Below are 19,870 nucleotides of genomic sequence, written 5' to 3'. Positions count from 1 at the left end.
GCGCTCTGCTGACGTCATCAGCGCGCGACCGCCGCTCCCCGCCGCCGCCGCGCCCCGCGCCGCGTCCCGCACTCGGGATTCCCCCCCCGCGCGGTCACCGCGCAGCCTGTGGGCACTTGGCTGGCTGGCGGCCGCCACCGCCGCTGACGCTGTCAGTGCCTGTGCCGCGCTCGAGATGCGAAAGACCCCGCTCTACCGTTCGGCGCACTCCGCTCTCCAATATGTACTTCCGACAATTGATTTACATTCGCAAACCCCGTACTAATTCCTGATAAACTTTCAGTCTAACATTTCTTCTGACAACCGATCTATGTGTAACTGATTCTTGATGCAATAACTATTCTGTTCTGGCCGTCTGAAACTCACAGGGGTGGCTGTGGGTTTGTGCTGGCTGTTGCCATGGGAACTGCGACGGACCATGCCCTGAGTCATCCTGGCCACGCCCCGTCCCTGCCTGTGTCACCCCGGGGGTGAGGACGCTCCTGCTCTGGTCCCGGCCATGCTTTCGCCTAACTCCGGCTCGCAGCGCCCGGTTCAGAGCCACTGCCGTCCCCCCCGGGCTGATGCAATCACACTCTCTGTTCCCATTCCGGCACCGATGTTTCCCATCTCGCTTTGCCCCTCTCCTGACTGTCCCAGCACCCACAGCCCGCGCGCACCGGCCCCGCCCCGCCTGCGCCCGCCCCACGCGTTCCAGATGCGAAAATTCCCCTCCACCTGTGGCTCTCAGGCTCCGCTCAACCTTCACGCGCGTGCCTGCCGCCTGAGCTGCAGCAAGGGACGCCTCTCGCTGTCCCTCTACTATTTCCTCAGCGGCACTGGCTGCCGCGGTCCGGGAGCTGCCCCCCGCCTCTTGGGTGGCCGCTCTTGCGGCTTCACGGATTCTTGACACCGAACGCGCCATGGGACGCTCGGGACACCTGGCCGCTGCACCCGCTCCCCTGCCGCCCTGTGTCTGCGCTGTTCCCGCTGCCCCCTCTCGCCTGCACCGCGGGCTGTTTTGAACTCCCCGCCCGCGCAGCTACGAAAGATTTCTCCTCTCTCCTCCTCTTCCCTCTCTGCTCTGCACTCACTCTGCACCCTCCCCCACCGGAGACGCCGCCGCCGCCGCTGCCCCTCTCGCCGCGGGTTTGGACTCAAGCAGCGCTTGGTCCCTTCCCCCACCGGGGGCTGCAGCTGTGCTTGGCTTATCTCTCTGTCTGGGGGATTTGCATTGGAGGAGCTCAGGGATTGAGGTTCGAGGGAAACTGAGGAACAGTGGGAACCCGGAGACACAGGGCATGATGACAGACCATCCCCTAATTCTCCATGGGAGGCAGTCCTGCTTCCCCTGGATCTGTGGTGAGGAAAACTGCCCCAAGCTGCTGGCTGGGCAATCTTCCCCCTTTGTGTTCCCATAGGAGCCCCAGCTGTCCAGCTGGACGTGCCGTGCCGTAGAGCTGGCTATAATATTGTTCTTGTTAAAAGCAAAAGTTTTGCAGCAGTCTTATCTTTTTGTCCTTTTGTGGCTCAGTAATAAAGTTACTTATTGATCCTTCGCCAAAAATTCAATCCCAAGAAAAAATATACATCTGTGTGCGAGTGACTACACCGCACCTATAATAACAAAGCTTTCATTTCATTTGGGCTGTCTCTACCTGATGGGTAGAAGTTTCGCCATATAGGGCTAAAAAAAATCTTTGGTGTTTCCTTGGGAAAAATCTTTCCCTCCCCATGTTCTTAATTTCGACCATTCTCACCAAAAGCTGAGTCAGCATGAAGTCAGTCCGGAGATGGCACTGTCCATCGTCCAGCAGGCCACAGGCGAGGAATCCCAGGCGCACTTCTGGTTTCTCTCCTCCTGGCTGTCCTCCAGACGAAATGCCTTGGTGAAGGTCAGGTTCTTATCTTGAGCCTTCTGCTCCCTCTCTTGAAATTGCGGAGAGTGTGTACTGCTCTTCCTTTTTTTTTTTTTTTTTTTTTTCTTCTTCTTTCTTTTTCTGCCGATGAAGGTTGGAGGTTGTTTGATGTTTCTTTTTCTTCTTTTTGTTGATGCCCACCCAGGGACGCCAATTGTGAGAACCCTGGCCTTGCTCTGGGATCTCATGTGGTGGTGAAATTCCTCCTCCAACCCATGCTTCCAAAGAAAAACTCCGCAGGCTTTAGCTGTTCGGTCTCAAGGCAGTTTATTGCTAGTTATCTAACAGATTATGTTCTTGGACTGTGGCTATTTGATCAGCGGCCTGGGTAGAGGCACACACACACACTGACATCCTCTCTATCTGCTGTCTTCTTCGTCTCTCCCTCCACCCAGGGCTGCTGCTATCTTTTATATGATATATTACGTATAACATGTTTACAATTATTCCCCAATACCTACTACCTACATTGCCAAGTGTTTTTCTACTCTAAACCAATCTCTGAGTGCCAACATCACCAAGATCATGGAGGTAAGGAAAAAGAAAGAGGAAGAACAGGATCAGCCCACTTTCCTCCATCTTAGAACTTCTGACCCCCATGTACAAAGTGAAAACCCCCTGTATATGTGTTTTAACCCCCCCTGTACAATACTAAAAAAATTTCTCCTCTACTTTGTAACTACTTTTACTATACTATCTAACCTTTTGTGACTGCTCGTTCCACCTCCAAAGTTGGTAATTAATTCCATGGCTCAAACTCAAAATCACAGCTGTTTTTCAGTTGTCTGCCAAGGTTTAGAATGCTTCTGACCAAGGCCTGGAACCTCTAAAAATGTCTGAGAGACATTTTGAGTTCCCACAAGGACGTATCACTAACCTCCTATATTATCGCTCTAAATAAACAACTTAGAGCAATTGAGAAATATGTGGCTAGAACTCAGGGTGCAGAGCTGGACGCACCGGTACATGACATACAACCTGGAGACTATGTATATAATAAGTCTCTTACAGAGAAAGCCCTAGAACCACAGTAGGAGAGACCATACCAAGTACTCCTTACTACCTTCACTGCAATCAAGATTAAAGAACAAAACACGTGGATTCACCACACCCGGGTTAAGAAAGCTCCGGAAGACACTTAGAAGATAATACCGGGTGATAGTGAACTGAAACCAAAATTTACTTGGACAAAATGAATATATCATGGTGGGTGGGGACTCTTGCTGAAATGTTGTTTACAATCATAGCTGTATTCCAACAATTCCAAGGTAAACCTAGTCAAAACAACGCTAAATGGCTTTGGTTCCAAGCCTTTACTCAATCCATGGGGAAGTCTTCCAATTTAAAAGGTTTAAATCTAACAACTCTGGTCATGCACAGTAACCAAATATATACACAACAAGAGTGGCAAAAACAGAAGTTGTGGTCACTTCAAGAGACCATAGGAGAGGTAATTGAAATAGGGTGTCAGATGATTAATGGGACTACCCACAATAAAGTAACCCAAATCAGTGTGAATAAGCGCCAGAAGATCTGCAATCATCCAAGTAAATTAGACTGTTGATACAAATTCAAATTAAGACAAACTGTTGATGTGGTTTACCTCTGAGCCCATAACACTATTAGACTGTCTTTCAAATTTACAATAAGTGCTATAGCCAAACCTACTACAACCCACTCCAGCACTCAAGCGCAAACCCAAAATATACCATTCAATCTTAGACCCAGAGTTTATAAAATCGGGCCATATGTTATAAGGAATACGGGCCAAAAAAAATTTTATTTAACCCAGAATGGTCCCTTAAACATGTTGAACTATTAATGCAAGCTAATATCTCGACAATTCAGCCAGCCTGCTCCCCTTTCCTAAGGTCATCCTTCGAAGGATGGACAAAGTGGCTACAAAAACAAGTACACCTCTGATATAGAATGCAAAGGGATTTAACTAGGATATTAGAAACTGGGTTGGGAGTTTTGAACGGGATTGACTCCGAAATATTAATGAATAAATTAGCTATAGCGACTAGCGATGTAACAAAATTTCAAACAGCCTTTACAGTCATCTCTATTAGCACTAGGAAACAGTCAGTGGTAAGTCTCAAAAGTGCTGCCAAAATAAAGAGACTTTGAAGATCAGGACCATAGCTTACTGGTAGATGCATTAGAAAGAGCACAAGAGAACATATCTTTAGCCCTTAGCTGTATACAAGCGCAATTATGGATACAGTCAACAGCTGCTTTAATCATAAGGGAAGGGAGTGAAGGGGTGTCTCCAGCTGAAATACGAAAAGTTGTCTGGGACAGTGCTACCGACTTTGAGAGAGACCTCCAGTCTTGGTAGACCATGATAAATTTTACATATGATCCCACCACTAGCACTGCTACTGCCTTTGTGCTCACTATTCGTAATGCCACGGTTCACACTATTCACCCCATTGTTGCTCTAGGGTTGAGTCATGAAAAGTCAGTACTATACCCCTCAGAACACAGAGCATGGGCCTGGAAAAACCAAGGGAAATAAGAGATTTTCCAGAGATCACTTGAGCTAACAAAATGAATGTATCAAAAATGAATGTACCAAAATTAATGTATCATGTTTGTAGAATCATGTGTTAAATTTTAAGAAACCTCTGCCATGGCGCAAAAGACATAGAAAAAAAAAAGATTCTTTAAAGCTTCTTGCAAAAAGACAAATACCAGAGAAGACCAGGAATGCAAAGAACTCAGATAAGGAGGCCCCTCTGTCAAGGATGGACTTATCCAGATAACAGAGCAGAAAGCCAAAAGCGCATGCGCAGAGGAGAAGAGTTCAAAAGTTCAATGCAGAAGAAGGCTATGGTTTCAGCCTCAAAAGACCACCGGCGACCCTGTAAAGACCACTACAAAAAACCATGCATGCCCAGAAGGGCGTGGACCTATTTAGCATGAGAGGCGAAGACAGGCGGGGCCAGGGGTTGAATATGCATAGAAAAGTTGTGTAATGTATTGCATATGGAACACCATTGTGAATAAAATTGTGGGACAAACTCCAGCTCCGAGCACAAGATTTTGGAGAGCTATCTCACTTGTGCCGGGCGCTGGCATACATACCCACTTCATAACTATATTAAGTTGTGGAGTCTATTTATTTATTCCGCGTATCGCTTCATAATGAGAAGTTTAAATTCAAAAGGTAAAACCCAGAGCCTTGGAAATGCATTTTGTGCTAATGAAAGATAAGGCACAAAAAATAGAATGCATTATTATGATTGTATGTAAGTGTGAGGATTCTCTGTAGCTGCATCAGCAGCTCAGCTAGTTATAAGGCTGATCTCAAGTATATCTGCCCACGGCACACAACTGTTGTGTGAATTCATGCCCTGGGTTGTTCTTACGCCTACCTCTGCCTCCTCCTTTTCAAGGTTATTGATACATATTTCTATTGTACATCCTGATGAGTATGTTCCTGCCTTTGCCTGATTTCCATTCCAGCTCTAGCCAAAAATCTGAGATGCAAACATATTTATTGTCTAATTTTCCTTTTTCTTAAAAAAAAAAAATACCATTACAGTAATTTGTTACCATGTTGACTGCTGTTCTGTTCAGCCCAGTAATTACTTAATTGCATGCTAGTCCTTAAATGACTTTTGAGTGGTGAACTACTCATTTGCTACTACTGTGGCTTTGTCACAGATTTCCTTGCAAGGTTAAAAAGAAAATAAGACAAAAAATGTCAATCTTCTTTGCTACAGTTTTTGCTTTATTTTGAAGGTTCCTTGGGACAATTTTTTTTAATTTTTCAAGAGCAGATTTCTTATGCTTTTGAATATATATTGTTTAAAAGTACATTGCACCCTCCTGGAGCAACATTTGATGTAATACCTCTTTATGAATAGTTATTTTAAAAGCATATAAATCTGGCCAAAAGTATCATAGCTGGTAGAAGGAGTAAGATATTAAAGGTGTAGGGAAGCCAGTACTATTAAGATTACAAAATAAAAAATGTTATTACAGATCAATAAGTACTGTGTGTTACTGCCTTCTTTCTTACCTGTTCGTACTTATCCTACTCTTGATAGTGGCTGCTAAAAAAATTTTTTTCATTACCATTTTATTTAGAAAATCATCCCTAATTTGAATTAATCCTTGATTTTGAAACTTAAAATTATCTTGATGTTATGCAGGTTCTTTGGTGGACCTATAGACTTGTTTATGCTGTTTTAGTAGGAAAGCCACATATCTTTAATTGACACATCTTTAATTGACACATCTTTAATTTATCTTGCTTGTTTTTGAGTGTCAAGTTCCAACACAAGAACAAAGCTATGGAGGCTATTTGCTGCAAATTGCTTTCAAGTATTTATTTTTAGTGTATGTATGTTTGGTACACAAAAAAAAAGTTGTGTGAAGAAAGCTGTTTGCTATTCTGAAGTTTTGAATGTTATTCCATCATTTTGTTACAACATAATTACAATACAAAGATTATCACATCTAGTACAGCTGACCTTGCTGCCAGGTTTTGATTTGTCATCTTTTTGTGGTTTCTACTGCTCAGCACAACTCCATGTTAGAAGTTAATACAGTACTTGTTTTCAGGAGAGGATTAGGGTTTTTTTGAAAAAATACAACTCCTACAGACTACTCATAGTTACTTTAGCTGATAAGTAGTGGAAATATTTTGAAATTGCTAAACTTTCAAATTACAATCGAAATTTATTGTATCCAAAGCAGGCTAAAACATTATTTTGCTCCAGAAACGTACCTGTTAAAGGAACCTGGAAGGAAAACAGAACAAACACAGACATAGAAGCACCGTTTATTTGAAAAAGAGCAGGAAGGTTATCTCTTCAAACAAAAAGGGAATGTTATGAACATGAACGGCTTATTCAATAGATGTTTAACAGGACAAACATAAAGAGAAATATGAAATAGGTAATGCTAGATGATGGAGTGTAACCAAACTGTAATTTGGACATCATTCCCTTTTTCACTGCACAGTGCCTCTACACTCCAATTTTGATCCCAGGCACAATATTCAGCCCATTTTTCACATAAGAAAAAAAACTGATTTTTGATGCCTGATGAGGATGTGAAGAGTTTCACTATAAGAAAACCCACAGCTCCACCTATCTCTATTTCAAGTTCAACAGACAGAACTATAGCAAATGTTCTGATTCTTAACACAGGTTCCTAGATCCCTTATTCTCCAATCTTCTTCCACATGCTAGTTGAGGATACTTCTGGTCACCTGGTCATCACAGTTTTACAGCTTGCCTTCCTGGATAGCAGCAGTAGCAGCCAGCAGAGTTGAAAGCTGCAGAGCTGAAGAGAACTGTATTGTCTTGAGCATCCCGAAATACTGCCAGGCTTTTTGTGACAGCATACTATTCTAGCATTGGTAGAAATCAGCTCTTCTTTGTAAGTATCCATTGAATATAGTGTAACACTGTTTCTTGTGGGATTTTTTTTCAGTGAAAGAAAAGTAAGGAGATCATGTTATTAATCCTTTGTTTAACATAGTTTTGAGTTATTTCTTTTATCTTAGCAGTGTTGCAGGATTTGAATGTGGTTGATATGTGTTGTACTCACAGCTGAAGAATCTTGAGTTAGACTTTTTTTATACATCTAGTAAACTAATTTCCACAATTATTCTTTTTGAAGATTACAGTCACATAAAATGTAGACCTGGGTTGTGAGTTTGTTTTTGTGTAAGATAAAGTAAATAAATTATAATTTTGATGAAAGATTAGTGTGATTTTGTATGCTGAGCATACAAGAATTAAGAAAGAAAATTAGCAGCTAATGTAAAATATTAACTGCTTTTAAATCTTTAAATCATTCACAAGTCAGAGAATGTAGATACATAGCTGTTTTCTTACTTTTCACTTCAATGGGCAACAGCAATAGGTTGAGACAGGTGTGTTGTTTGAAGGGAGAAACTGAAAATATCCCCTAGAATTCATCAGAAGCTATGGGCAGGTAAGTTATCGTACTTCATTATATTTTGCAATGTATGTAACATAAAATGTGGCAGTGATTCTCCTTCCCTAAGCATAATTTCACACCATTCTGTGTTCTCTGAGCACTGGAAAACAGTGAAAAATGACATTTCTTAACCACTTCCTACTGACAAAAGTTGGCCTGGTGGTAGAGGTGGAAAAGATGTCTCTTAAGACTACACAGAACAAGATCATATAATAAGAGAGTGCTTTTTTAAGAGTTTGCAGGAAGGAAGAAAACAGAAATCTTAAAATTTCCAAAACTTTCCTAGACTGTCTTTCAGAGAATTCTGCAGAATATCAGACCGCTGTGAAATCAGTTTGCTTCTAGACTGGCACCATCTGACCTCATCACAGAGAGGTTCAAAATTTGTGCCTCTGACCAGAGACAAACACTGCCAGAGTTTTGACAGAGGATGGTGCCACTTTAAACCTGGCCTGGATTTAGGCTGTTTGGATTCCATATCCAGCTGGAGCCAAATGTGGTAGAGTGGAAAAATAAGCTGGAAGAGAACAACCCTTTCTAACAAAATATTTTATGGAAAATTCCTCTCAGAACTTACCCAGTATTTCACAGCATATGGCAAAGATGTGCATCTGTACTTGAAAGCAGGAGCTTGATCTAAGGCCTCTGAGTACAAATGTAATGAATACATTGGACAGTCCTTATTTAACTGCCTGTCTCTGCCAGTAAATCCTGGCTAAATGAGAGCCTGTCTCTCCTAATGATAATATGGAAGCTGTGATTATCTGAGGTGTGGAAGTGAACAAGATCATAAGGAGAACAGATGGCAAGCAGTTCTGAGTGGGGAGATGGCTGGCTTCACTGTGGTGAAGCTACCTGCAGCAGCTTAAGCTGTTATCTTTCCTGGCTCACTGTTTTCCCTCCTAGCTGGAGATGATTGTATTTCTTACGGAGTTGGCAGGATGGAGCATGTGAACACTTGGTGGCTCTGTCACCTAATGTCACAGGGACAGGCAGATTCTTTTAGGGATCCTTGGTAGAATGAGAATTTGCTACAGGGTTTTAGGTACAATTAGACCATTATTACTACAATTAAACACTTAATTTTCAGCATATTTTATTGTTATCTACAATGTGTAGGATTTAATGTAGTTTATTGCACAGTTTTTATGAATTATACTTTCAGCTAAGCAAAATTTGTAGTAACGATTGTAGCTTTGTTACTATCAAGAGTCTTTAATTACTACACTTTTAATCATTTGGACCCTCTGCAGATCATTTCAAATTCTTAGCAATCAGTGCATGATACAATAATCATAATCTAGACTCAGACTTTACCCAGGAGAACATGATTCACTCCATCTTCAGAGGAAGAATATAGCAGTAGCTGTATCCCAGACCAGGGTCGGGGGGGATCATGGGTTTTGCTGCCCAGCATCATGCCTTGCAGCTGTTTGATTTTATAGGCAGTATTTCTGTATTCCAGATCACGTGTCACCACATCCTAGTATCAATCTTGCAGGGCAAATAGGTTTTTCACAATGCTGACAGGGGATCTGGCTGTTCTGTATTGGGGGTCATCACATCTTGGTGACAACTACAGTGTTGTAAGGGGAAAAGAAGGGGTGATACGTGACCAGCATGCTTATGTGTTATGATTGTTTGTCTAAGGAGATGCTGTTGGTTATGCTAACCATATTAGCAGGAGGCAGGAGCAGGGTCACATGGCTCAATGGAAAGACTCATCTCAATGTAAATGCATCTTCCTGCACTCAAGCAGGTGGGCTGTGTATATATATCACTCCCACCTCTGAGGTGAAGACAACGACGCAGAGCAGAAGGGAGCAAATATTACCTTATTCATTGCTTCAGCTATGAATGTGTGTCCATGAGCAGGGAGACCATGTGCATCTGAAAGAACTGGTTTCCACTCAGTTTTTCCAGTGCTCTTGTTTTGGGATATATGTGTAGTGGGTTGACCCTGGCTGGATGCCAGCATGCACAAAAGCCTCTCTGTCACTTCTCTCCACATCTGGACAGGGAAAAGAAAATGTAACCAAGGGTTTCTGGGTTGAGATAAGGAATGGGAGAGAGCACTCATCAAATATCTTCATGAGCAAAACAGGCTCAAATTTGGGATATTAATTGAATTCATTACTAACAAAATCAAAGCAGGATAGTGAGAAGTAAAATAAGTCCTTAAAATAGCTTTGCCTCACCCCTTCCCAAACTCTACCTTCTCCTTCCCCAGTGGTGATGTGAGACAGGGAATGGGGGTTTATGGTCGGTTCATCACAGGTTTCTCCCACTGCTCAGGTAGAGGAGTCTTTCCTCTGCTCCAGCATGGGGTCCCTCCCACAAGAGACAGTCTTCCATGAATTTCTCCAATGTGTTCTACTAAGCATAAAGTTTCCTGAAGCTTTGCATTGGTCTTTTCTGGAAAGATGCATGTGTTTGCACAGCCTGAAGGGGAGCCAAAGATACCTTTGCAGAAAAGCTGACAGGGAGATACAGCAAGAAACACTGGTGTGATCCCTTGCCATAGTTCTTGCTGTAATCTCAGACAACTGGGCACCAACATGCTCTTTATGAAGAGACTAGTGATGTTCTCATCCTTTCAAGAACGATGCAAGTCTTAAAGTGGTGGCAAATCCTCTTCCAAGCTTATTGCAAGTGCATGGCCCTTGCGACAAGGCATAACAGTTAGTGGCATCAGTTAGTGGCAAAATACCTTTTCAACCAAGCACTGCGTGGTTTCTTATATTTTTGTAAACAGTAATCCAAACAAATCACTTGCTCAAGAACAAGGACTCATTGTGTTCCCTCTGTATCTGAAGCCATCTTTGTTCCTCATGCCTCACCTGGCCCTGTCTTTTCATCCACACAGGGGTTATTCCATTCACAAACTAACTGCTCTAATTTGCTTTTTAACATGAGGTCTTCACAGCACATATAAGGCCTCAGCAGTTCATCTGTCAGCCACCACTTCTGTGAAGCTCACAATAGTCAATGCTTGAGAACACTCTCTTTGTGAGCAATACATGGCTGGACGAGTGCCCTGGCAGTGCCTACGCCCCTAGGTAAGCACATCTCAGCTCACAGCAGAAGCTATTCCTATCTCTGTATTGGAAGAGTCTGCCTACTGTGATTGCAGCCTGCTCTCACTGTCTCTGTGACTCTTCACAGCCTGTCAGTTTTTCTGTTGACACTTTTTCAGTTCATCACAACCTCTCTTTTCTGTAGGCTTGCTTCCATAAGAGTAATATACTCAGGCTGCCTCGAACCAGCAAATGGTACATTAACTCCTCTGAAACTGTGTGTGAGAGTCTGTGTCCATATTCACTTTGTTAGCAGTTCCTTTTTTCCTTCTTTGGTTTACCTTCACATGTTCACACAACCAGCAATAGGAACTGAACAAGTAGAACAAGTCACACATAAAATATTTAGGAAAAAAGAGGGTAGTTACTTTCCCAGTTTGTCAGCTCTGTCTCAGATTCATCTCCTGGCTAATCTGTTGCAAAGTCTACTTATGTTCTACAGGAGACTTAGTTTTATCCTCATACGTTGAGAGTAATCCATCTATTTGTGTTGTAAGGCTTTATTAATTCTTACTTTCTTCCAAAGAAAATACACCCTTTGTTTTAATTAGAACATTTTTAGTTGCACATTTTATATAAAGTACTCTCTTCTTTCATGTCTCATCTTTGTGCTTATGCAGATTTGGACCTTGTTTACAGAACATAAAATGATTTTTCATTCTATTCTCACTTGTTTGTGTTTCTTTTACCTTCTCGTAGATAATTTCCTGTAACGAGTATATTTACATTAATGGAAGAATATACTGGGGGCAAAAAGAAAGACAAGGATGGGGTTCTACTACTGTTCTCTTTTTGAAGGAGCAGCTGCAAGAAAAACTGAAATGCCTGCAGTCTCCAAATAGCATCCTTAAACTATAGATACGAGTAAACCAAATACAACAAACCAGTGAGTTTTTTATGCATAGGCAACAGTGACTGTTCCTTTGAGACCAAATGTGGAAAAGAGGCACAAACATTGTAATAGATCCCTAATTAATTGTTTCAAATTATTTTTTCAATGTCTAAGATATTGAGTGTATCCTATTCAATTTAAAGCCTTTCATGTAACAGCTCAGAACAATTTTTTTCAAATTCTGTTAGGTTCAGTGAATTACAGCCCAAACACATCTTCATTAAATTTAGTACCTAGACCCATGCCACAAGGCTAGCATGAGAAGAGTGTCAGGCTATTCAGGTGAGGGAAAAACAAAGTTGGGAGTAGAGCCATCTAATCATAACAGGACTAAAAGCTGGAGGAAACTGCCTTTTCATTTCTTACCTGCACTGTACAGTCATGGAAGAGGCAAAAGCTGTTAGAAAGTGGGTGCAAACTGTTTAATCCCCTCTGCTTTGATCTCTGTCGTTGCATAAGGGCTGACAATGGGACTGCAGTGACTGATAACACATTGTCTGCTTCATTTTCTGGTGCTGTGCTGGAGCCTCCTGTTCAAACACAGCCTCTCTCCCACCTCGTTTGCAAACTGAAGGGCTCAGTAATGGTAATAAATCCGTGCTATTACTGCATGGGCATAGCATCGTTTATGTATCATCGTTTACGGTTGACTTCCATGTGCAAAAACATATTGAAGCTTGTCTCTTGCTGGCTGTGACTAATAGGTCTGTTGGGTGCTTACCAATAAGCCCCAGCTTTTAAACCTTTTGGGATAATTTGTTATTTCTCATGCACTGGTATCCTGAATTTTGGAACAATTTGGCACTAAAGAGGGGATCTCTATTTGTTGTGTTTCAATAGTAAACAAAGTTGTTCTCTGTCTGTGAAAGAACAGTCTGAAGGGTCTGGAACAAATTCACAGGGCCACATCAGGTCTGACTTAGCCAGAACCTGTGATAGAAAACTTAATGATCTTCCTTTTGTCCACGACAGAAAGATTCTGTTAAACAAAGATTTGTTTATTGCCAACAGTTGATCACAACAATTATGAAACTAGTACAAACCAGAATAATTTATAAATTATATAAGAGACATGGAACATGATTTTTAGAAGGGCATTTAATTCCCCTTTTCCAGCTTGTCTGTTGTACATAAACACTTTATTTTCTTTTTCTTCCTGAGAAATTACAAAAAAAAAAATTTTAATGGAAAATGTGATTATTGCCTCTTCACAGCAAGCTTTACAGGTATGGCAGAGAAATAAAAACACATCAGGTGACTTTGAGTCACTGATTAAACCAGCATTTTAATACTCCAATCTTCAGTTTAGTTCCATTTTTAATTTCATTTGAAAGTTATTTACCTTTGGCAAGCCATTTGGATGAAACATTGAAGTGAAATTTCAGTTATCTTTAAGTTTACTAGAGACAACTTCAATTTTTTCATCTCTTATACCCTCATAACAAATTTTGAATTTTCAGTCTTTTCAGTCAAATTGAGGAAGAAAGAAAGAAATAGAAAAAGTCTCCAAAACACTTTTTCCTGTGGGGTCCCAATGTGCCCAGTTTGTAACCCTGTGAACTCAGGAGTTGATCTGAGGTGGAAAACATCTCAGAGGCTGTAGCAACTGACTCTGGGATTTCTTGATGCTTTTCAAGATTGAAGAGCTACAGCAGCCAACCCAGGCATTGGAAATGTAAGTCAGATCATAAAATAACATCTGGCAGAAAAAGTGCAATGACACCAGAAAGCTCACGTGGGGAGTTTAGGTACTGGTTTTATTTTGAATAGGCTCTTCCAGAATTGTAGCAGAGTTGTCATTGGTCTTGTAACATTAGAAGAGCAAACACAGCCATGACAGTTTTAAAAAGCTGTGACTTTTTCCTCCTTCACAAAAAGGTTGGTTGTGATAAGGCTGCAATGGACTGGAGACTGGTGCAAGAGCAATGACCTTCCCAAATCTGCCACCCTACTTGGCTATAAACTGTTTAGGACTATGAAATACTGATAGTATTTTTCTTTTAGATTAACTTGACTGAAATAAAAATGACAGGAAGTCACCTGGATTCATCTAGGAAAGAGAACTCCATGTAAAACTTTTAGAATAGGAAAACAAATCTTAAATGCTTAGAATTGCTTTTAAGTGTACATATGATCAAAGAGAGAAACTGGGAAAAGTTGGATAAAGCTTATCTGGGGATATTTATTCCACAGTTAGATACCTGAGCATGCAGTCACTTGAGCGGTATTTCAACCATATCTGTGTTTCTTTCCTGGCAATAATATTTCACAGAAGTGAATCAAAGCTCCTGCTTTTACTGCAGCAGCCTCAGCAGAAGTGTCCCGGAGTGTGCAGCACAGACGGGGAGCATGTGATCAGACACTCACTGCTAATGAACTTGTGAATGGAGCCCCTGGAAGAAAACACAGGGCACTGCAGAGTTAACCTAGGCAAGGACTGCTTCTCGGTCGGATCCTGCTGCTTTTCAGGGAGCTTTCTTTGCGAGGTATATTTTGGAGGAGCTGTGCGAGGAGGGGGAGATGCTGCTGCTGCACGTTCAGTGCAAAGCCCGTGGCTGTGATAGGCTGAAGGGACAAGGATATTCTGCCTATGTATGCTGGCAGCTGCATCCTCTCTGCTTTATAGCTGTCACTGAGGAGCAGAGCAGGGCAGGAGAGGAGCAAAAACCTTACCAACTCACTGTAAGTAATATTCTTTGTCCTTAAGTCTTTATGGTTATTAAATTCAAGTAGGTACATTTGGATTAATGCAACAATTGGTTATGGAGAGTGGGATCTCAGTTAATAAACAGCCAGCTTGTGTTATTTTAGGGATGATGATAATAATAACAACAACAATAACATTTCTTTTTAATCTAAGTTTGCACAATGTAGTGTACACCTATTGTGTTGTGTTTGCTTTGTTTTACATCTGATGTATGTCAGCTGTAACTGTTTATATACATTGATGTAGAATCGCATGTATACAAAAGTTTGTATCTTGTCTTTCCAAGTACAGCAGTGCTTGCAATAACCAAGCAGAAATTGGGAAATTCTCTGCCAAGTATTCTGAATAATAAAATTTCAAGAATTTTATTGTATTACTTTTTTAGGGTGAAGTTTTCCTCAGAAATAACCCTTTCCCATCACTGTAGTAAGAACTCAGTGGGGAACATTATGGAGTTGCAGACACTATGCCAGTGACAGTAAATGAATACAGCCAACAACTTCTGGAAAATGTAATTCTTTAAATAAAATGTAGTGGTTATAACATATACACCTAATTCTAGATTTGTGCAAAGGTAGAAGTAGATCCGGGGTAGATCCACTTCCATTTAACTTGTGCTGAAGAAAAATTCATCCTTTGGCTCTTTTTCTGGCAATATCCTATTGTCAGAAAGGGAAATTCAGCTTAACAGTGGCAACAGCTGCAAAAACCTTCAGTTGGGCTCAGTAGCAGGAAGTTCTCATGGCTTCCGTGGTGTCACTGATACACCATGAGCCCTCAAATTACATTTTGGTCTGCAACAATCAGCTGGCAGAATAGAAAATGCACTTGACGCATATATTGGAAAGATATACAGTTATAGCTGTATTTGCTAAAAAAACAAGCCAGTTTTAGGTGCTACTAATGTGTCTGTTCATTCTTCCTGTCTGTATTTATAAACAGGAGATGCTAAAAGATTTTGTTAGCTGTTGTTTATTTTAGTTTGATCAGCTGGAGAAGAGGCAGATATAAAATTATAATGCATCAAATATACCTCTCTCATTTGTTCTGCTTTTCCTCTTTTTCTTCTTTTTTCTTTCTCATAACAAATTTCCTGGTAGAACTTGGATATATTTTGCATTCGTATTTAGTAAATATGAAAAAACCCACCCAGATTCTAAAATCATAGACAATACCTTCCAAGAGAAATAATGAATAAGGTGAATGTTACCAACATAATACTATACCTACTACTCATTTGTATTATTCAGATTAAGTAGAAAACTGCTTGCAAATGAACATACACAATCTAAAGACCGGCAACAATTTTCAGTAACTTCAGTAAAATAAAATGTGTCTGTATTATAATTTTGGTGCTCTGGGGTAAAAGGAGTAGTTTTAAAAAAGTAGCAAAGGATATGTCAACTTTAGATTGTGTAGTGTACTTGTCCTCTGACAAATTACAGCAAAATTGAAGACCAAGGAGTTTATATATGAGTAAGTAAAAAAAGATACACTGATATAATTTAAGGTTTAACATGATTTTTCTTGGTTTTACCTGCAGTTTAGTGCAGAACTCAGTATTTTCTAGTAAAATAGGGTTTGATCTGAGGTATGCAGTGGTGACAGTAACCATTGATTCTGGCTGGGAACAAAAAATATTCAGGCAGCATATATACTTGGTAAAATTGTATTTTATCAATTAGAGTGAGACAGTCAGTGAATTTACATACAGACTGCTCACAGTGTGGTAGAGGTTGATAATTAGGCAGAGGACCTCCTGAGAAGCTGTGCTCTCCTCACTTGGGGTTCAGCTCACTGAATATGCTGAAACTCATCCTGGAAGGTGTGGGATCACAGAAAGTGTGGAGACTTTCTCACTCTTTAGGGGTCTTCAAGAAGATGTACCACTATTAAATAATTTAGAGAGAGGCATAGTTTCACTGAAATTTCCATGTAGTTTTGGAAACTTGTCTTGCATTATTTTGCAGTTTAAATTCCTTTAAGTGATATTTTGAGTGCATGCAGACTGTAACACTCATCCCTTCTGAAAGTACAGATTCTCTCAAACAGTATTTCATTTTAAACCCTAAGGCCTGAGTTCCCTGAAGTATTTTGCTTCTTAGAAAATCTCTATATTTTTTAAAAATACTGGCATAGAGGGATGGGCTCTCCCTATGCATTGTGTTGTTGCATTGCACGTGAGCTTTATGTGCATGCAAGAAGTAAGTATATTCTGTAGTAGTAGAGAAGTGAAGTAATTTTCATTTTGATAGTATTCACTAGTGAGCATTACAGTTGTCTGTCTGCTGGAGATGGCTTCCATAGCAAGTAGTACTTTCAAGCAGTGAAGTGAGATCTATAGCAAACAGTTCAGGAAGAGAATAAAATAGGGATGAAAGGGTAAGTGAGTCTTATCACTCACAGAGGAATGGATATAACATAGGAGGTGAAAAGGATGACCACTGTGTTCCTGCAAGGAGTATGCCCTCACAGTTCCCCTGTGAGATACATATATTACTGTGGGTAGGGAATTTTCAGGGAAGGACTTTTAGGAAGGAAGATGCATGAATACAAAAAAGCAGATTTTTAATTTTTTAGTAGTGTCTTTGGAGGAAAGAAGGGTTAAATACTTTGCTTCAGATTGAAGCAGTTTAACATACTTCACTGAATCAAACTGAATTGTAAGAGTATTAGAGATTAAGTAAATACTAGTTCATATCAATTTATAACACTGCAACTACTGTAGCAAATTTAGGATGAAAGGCTCAACCTTCTTCTTAACATTTAAGCTTCCTGTTCAGTCACTTCCATGCAAAACAGTGGATTTACCCCATAATTTAATTCTTTACCTGAATTTTGCTATTGAAACAGTGATTTATGACAGGAGCAGTGCAGCCAAAACAATGCTAGGAACCTCCCAATCTTGGGAAGGAGTAAAGTTACCCAATAACAAACATCTTAGTGACTAGACAAAATGTGTATTTTGTCAAATTGAGTTCCGTAGCAATGGACTAAAACCACAGAATGTGTATCTGATATTTAGATATAATATTTTATTTGCTTATCCTGATATCCAAAAAGAACTTTATCCAAATTTCTAATAATAAAAATAACAATATCAGCATACTGTAGCAACAAGATGATTTAAATGTCACAGCCTATAAAACATTCCATATATGTTTGGGTAATATGAGAAAGTAAATTCTTTTTTTTTTTTTAAATGACGTAAATTCTTTATTTTTGTGTGTTTGTGAGCTATGTTGAGCTTACACACAACGTGATTTAATTTATGCCATTTGATATATATTTTAGGAAAAGACCATGTGATCCACAGAAGTTTTTATGTTAAGTGGTCCCTTTTATTTGATTACTACCAAGTAAAGCTAGGGAATAGTATAGTGATGCTCTTTACTGTCTTGGTGCTGTATTTGAGGTTCACTGGAACCGCAGATGTGGAATGAGATACTCAGGTGAAGTGATCCATGTGTAAAGGTCTGTAGGAATAACTGTAGCACAGTAGTAAGCAACAGCAGTGCTGGAGACACCAATCCTCATGTTCTGAGTCAGTTCAGTCTCGGGCATCTCCCACTAATTTGTAAGTTGTTTGTTAAATTCTTTTTTTCATAGCTTTCTTCTCTGAACCAGAGGAAAATATAACAGATCACCTCATGCAAGTTCTTTGGGGCATGCTATAGCAATGAACCCATAAATGAAGTAGCATAAAAGAAATAATAATAGCATGATTTAAGAATTAAGTTAGAGATGCATTGAAAAAGAAGTTCAACAGTATAGTATTTAGATTTTTTCTGGCAAAAAATATCTAAACCAAAGATCAGAGTCTTGGTGTGTAATTAGATTGCTGCCACAGAAATGCATATTGATTGCTACAGATCATGCTGATTTCTTTGGAGAGTTTATTAAAATTTTGAACAATAAACAAAGATGTGTTAATAGAAAATGCACAGAAGATTTAGGGGGTATGGAAGAAATTGAATCATCCCGATTTTAAAGGAGTAGAAACAAAACTGCTTGCTTAAACACAGGTTTTCAAAAGGGAGTTGACGCAAAAGCTGCCCACTGCACATTCTAAGGACTGTTATGACCACTGGTAATGTATTTCCAGCAACTTATTAGCAAGATATGAGAAAGGTCCTAATACCCCTTTATGGAAGGTATAGACAAAGCCAAATAAGCACTTACATGATGATTAAAGAGAATACTAAAACTCTAGTAAAATAGCAATAGGAATAACCATCTCAAGGGGTCTAGAAGTCCCTGCTGTGCAGATCCTTGCTGTCCCAAGTGTTTTGTGACCTATAGCAGCACCCTTCCTTCTTAAATAGAAGCAGCAGCTGCTCCACACAAATCCCAGATCCTCTGTTTGTAGCAGCAGAGATATGTCTACAACAGTGCTTATTAAGAATCTCTTTCTCTTGAGATGTTACAGTACTAATTCAAATGTAATAAAGCCCAGGAGGCTCTCTTTTCTCCAAGTTATGTCCTCAGTTAGAAGTCCTTATCACAAATACTTGATATCTGAAAAATTTTCTCCCACTTGTCTAATATTCACATTGTGCTTAATATAATTATTTCCTTAAAAAGTGAAAATCTACAGGTGTGTGAGCTAAGCACAATAGTTCTTGAAACCAGCAGTGAATATCCTTTCTTCTCTTGCCAATCTTCTCTACTGTGGCAAGGGACAGTATCCCTCAATGTGAGCATATAAAGACTCTGGGACACTTTTTTGGTACTCAGTGAACAAAAAGTTTCAGCCATATATTCACTGAGTACTCAAAATGCACAGCTAGACAGAGTAATAAAACTGGATGGACCAGGGTGGCAGGAGCAGGCCCTGTTATATCATGAATTTATGTTTACAGAGCACTTTGCAGGCGAACTCCAGCTCATCTCAGCTGAGCATGTATCACCTTTGGTGTGCTCACATAATCTGCCTATCTCAAAGAACATCTGGAGCTGCAGCCCAGCATCTTGGAAATATGGACAGCCCCAGACAGAGCTTCCTCACATTCTCCTGCAAAACACATTACAGATCAACTTGAAGTGAATTCATTAAGAAACAAAGTTTTGTAGATGACAAAGCATGTGCATTTACAGTGAAAGAGTAAGGAAGCTAGATCTTGAGACAAGACAGGGGTTGAGAAGCAGATAAAATGACAGGGCAGCACAGTGGATCACTGTGATAACTGTGATTATTATAGCTTGTTATTACAGATTATAATAGAGACACACAGCAGGCTATTTTCTTACACTTCTCCATAAGGCAGGAGGGAACTGATTATGTGGCACTTAACAGTTCCACATCCTTGTGTCAACCAGCAGCTGTAGGAAA

General features: G+C 40.2%; 1 protein-coding gene across 4 annotated transcripts in view; it reads left to right on the top strand.

Moving 5' to 3' along the window:
- The window catches only part of DDC (dopa decarboxylase), a 91,249-nt gene that overhangs the window by 20,859 nt on the left and 50,520 nt on the right, over positions 1-19,870 (top strand). The window lies entirely within an intron of this gene.

Source organism: Lonchura striata, chromosome 2 (genome assembly GCF_050655825.1).
Source record: "Lonchura striata isolate lonStrDom1 chromosome 2, ASM5065582v1, whole genome shotgun sequence".
NCBI lineage: Eukaryota > Metazoa > Chordata > Aves > Passeriformes > Estrildidae > Lonchura > Lonchura striata.
Note: the sequence above shows the minus strand (reverse complement) of the source record. Positions and strands in the feature narration are given on the sequence as shown.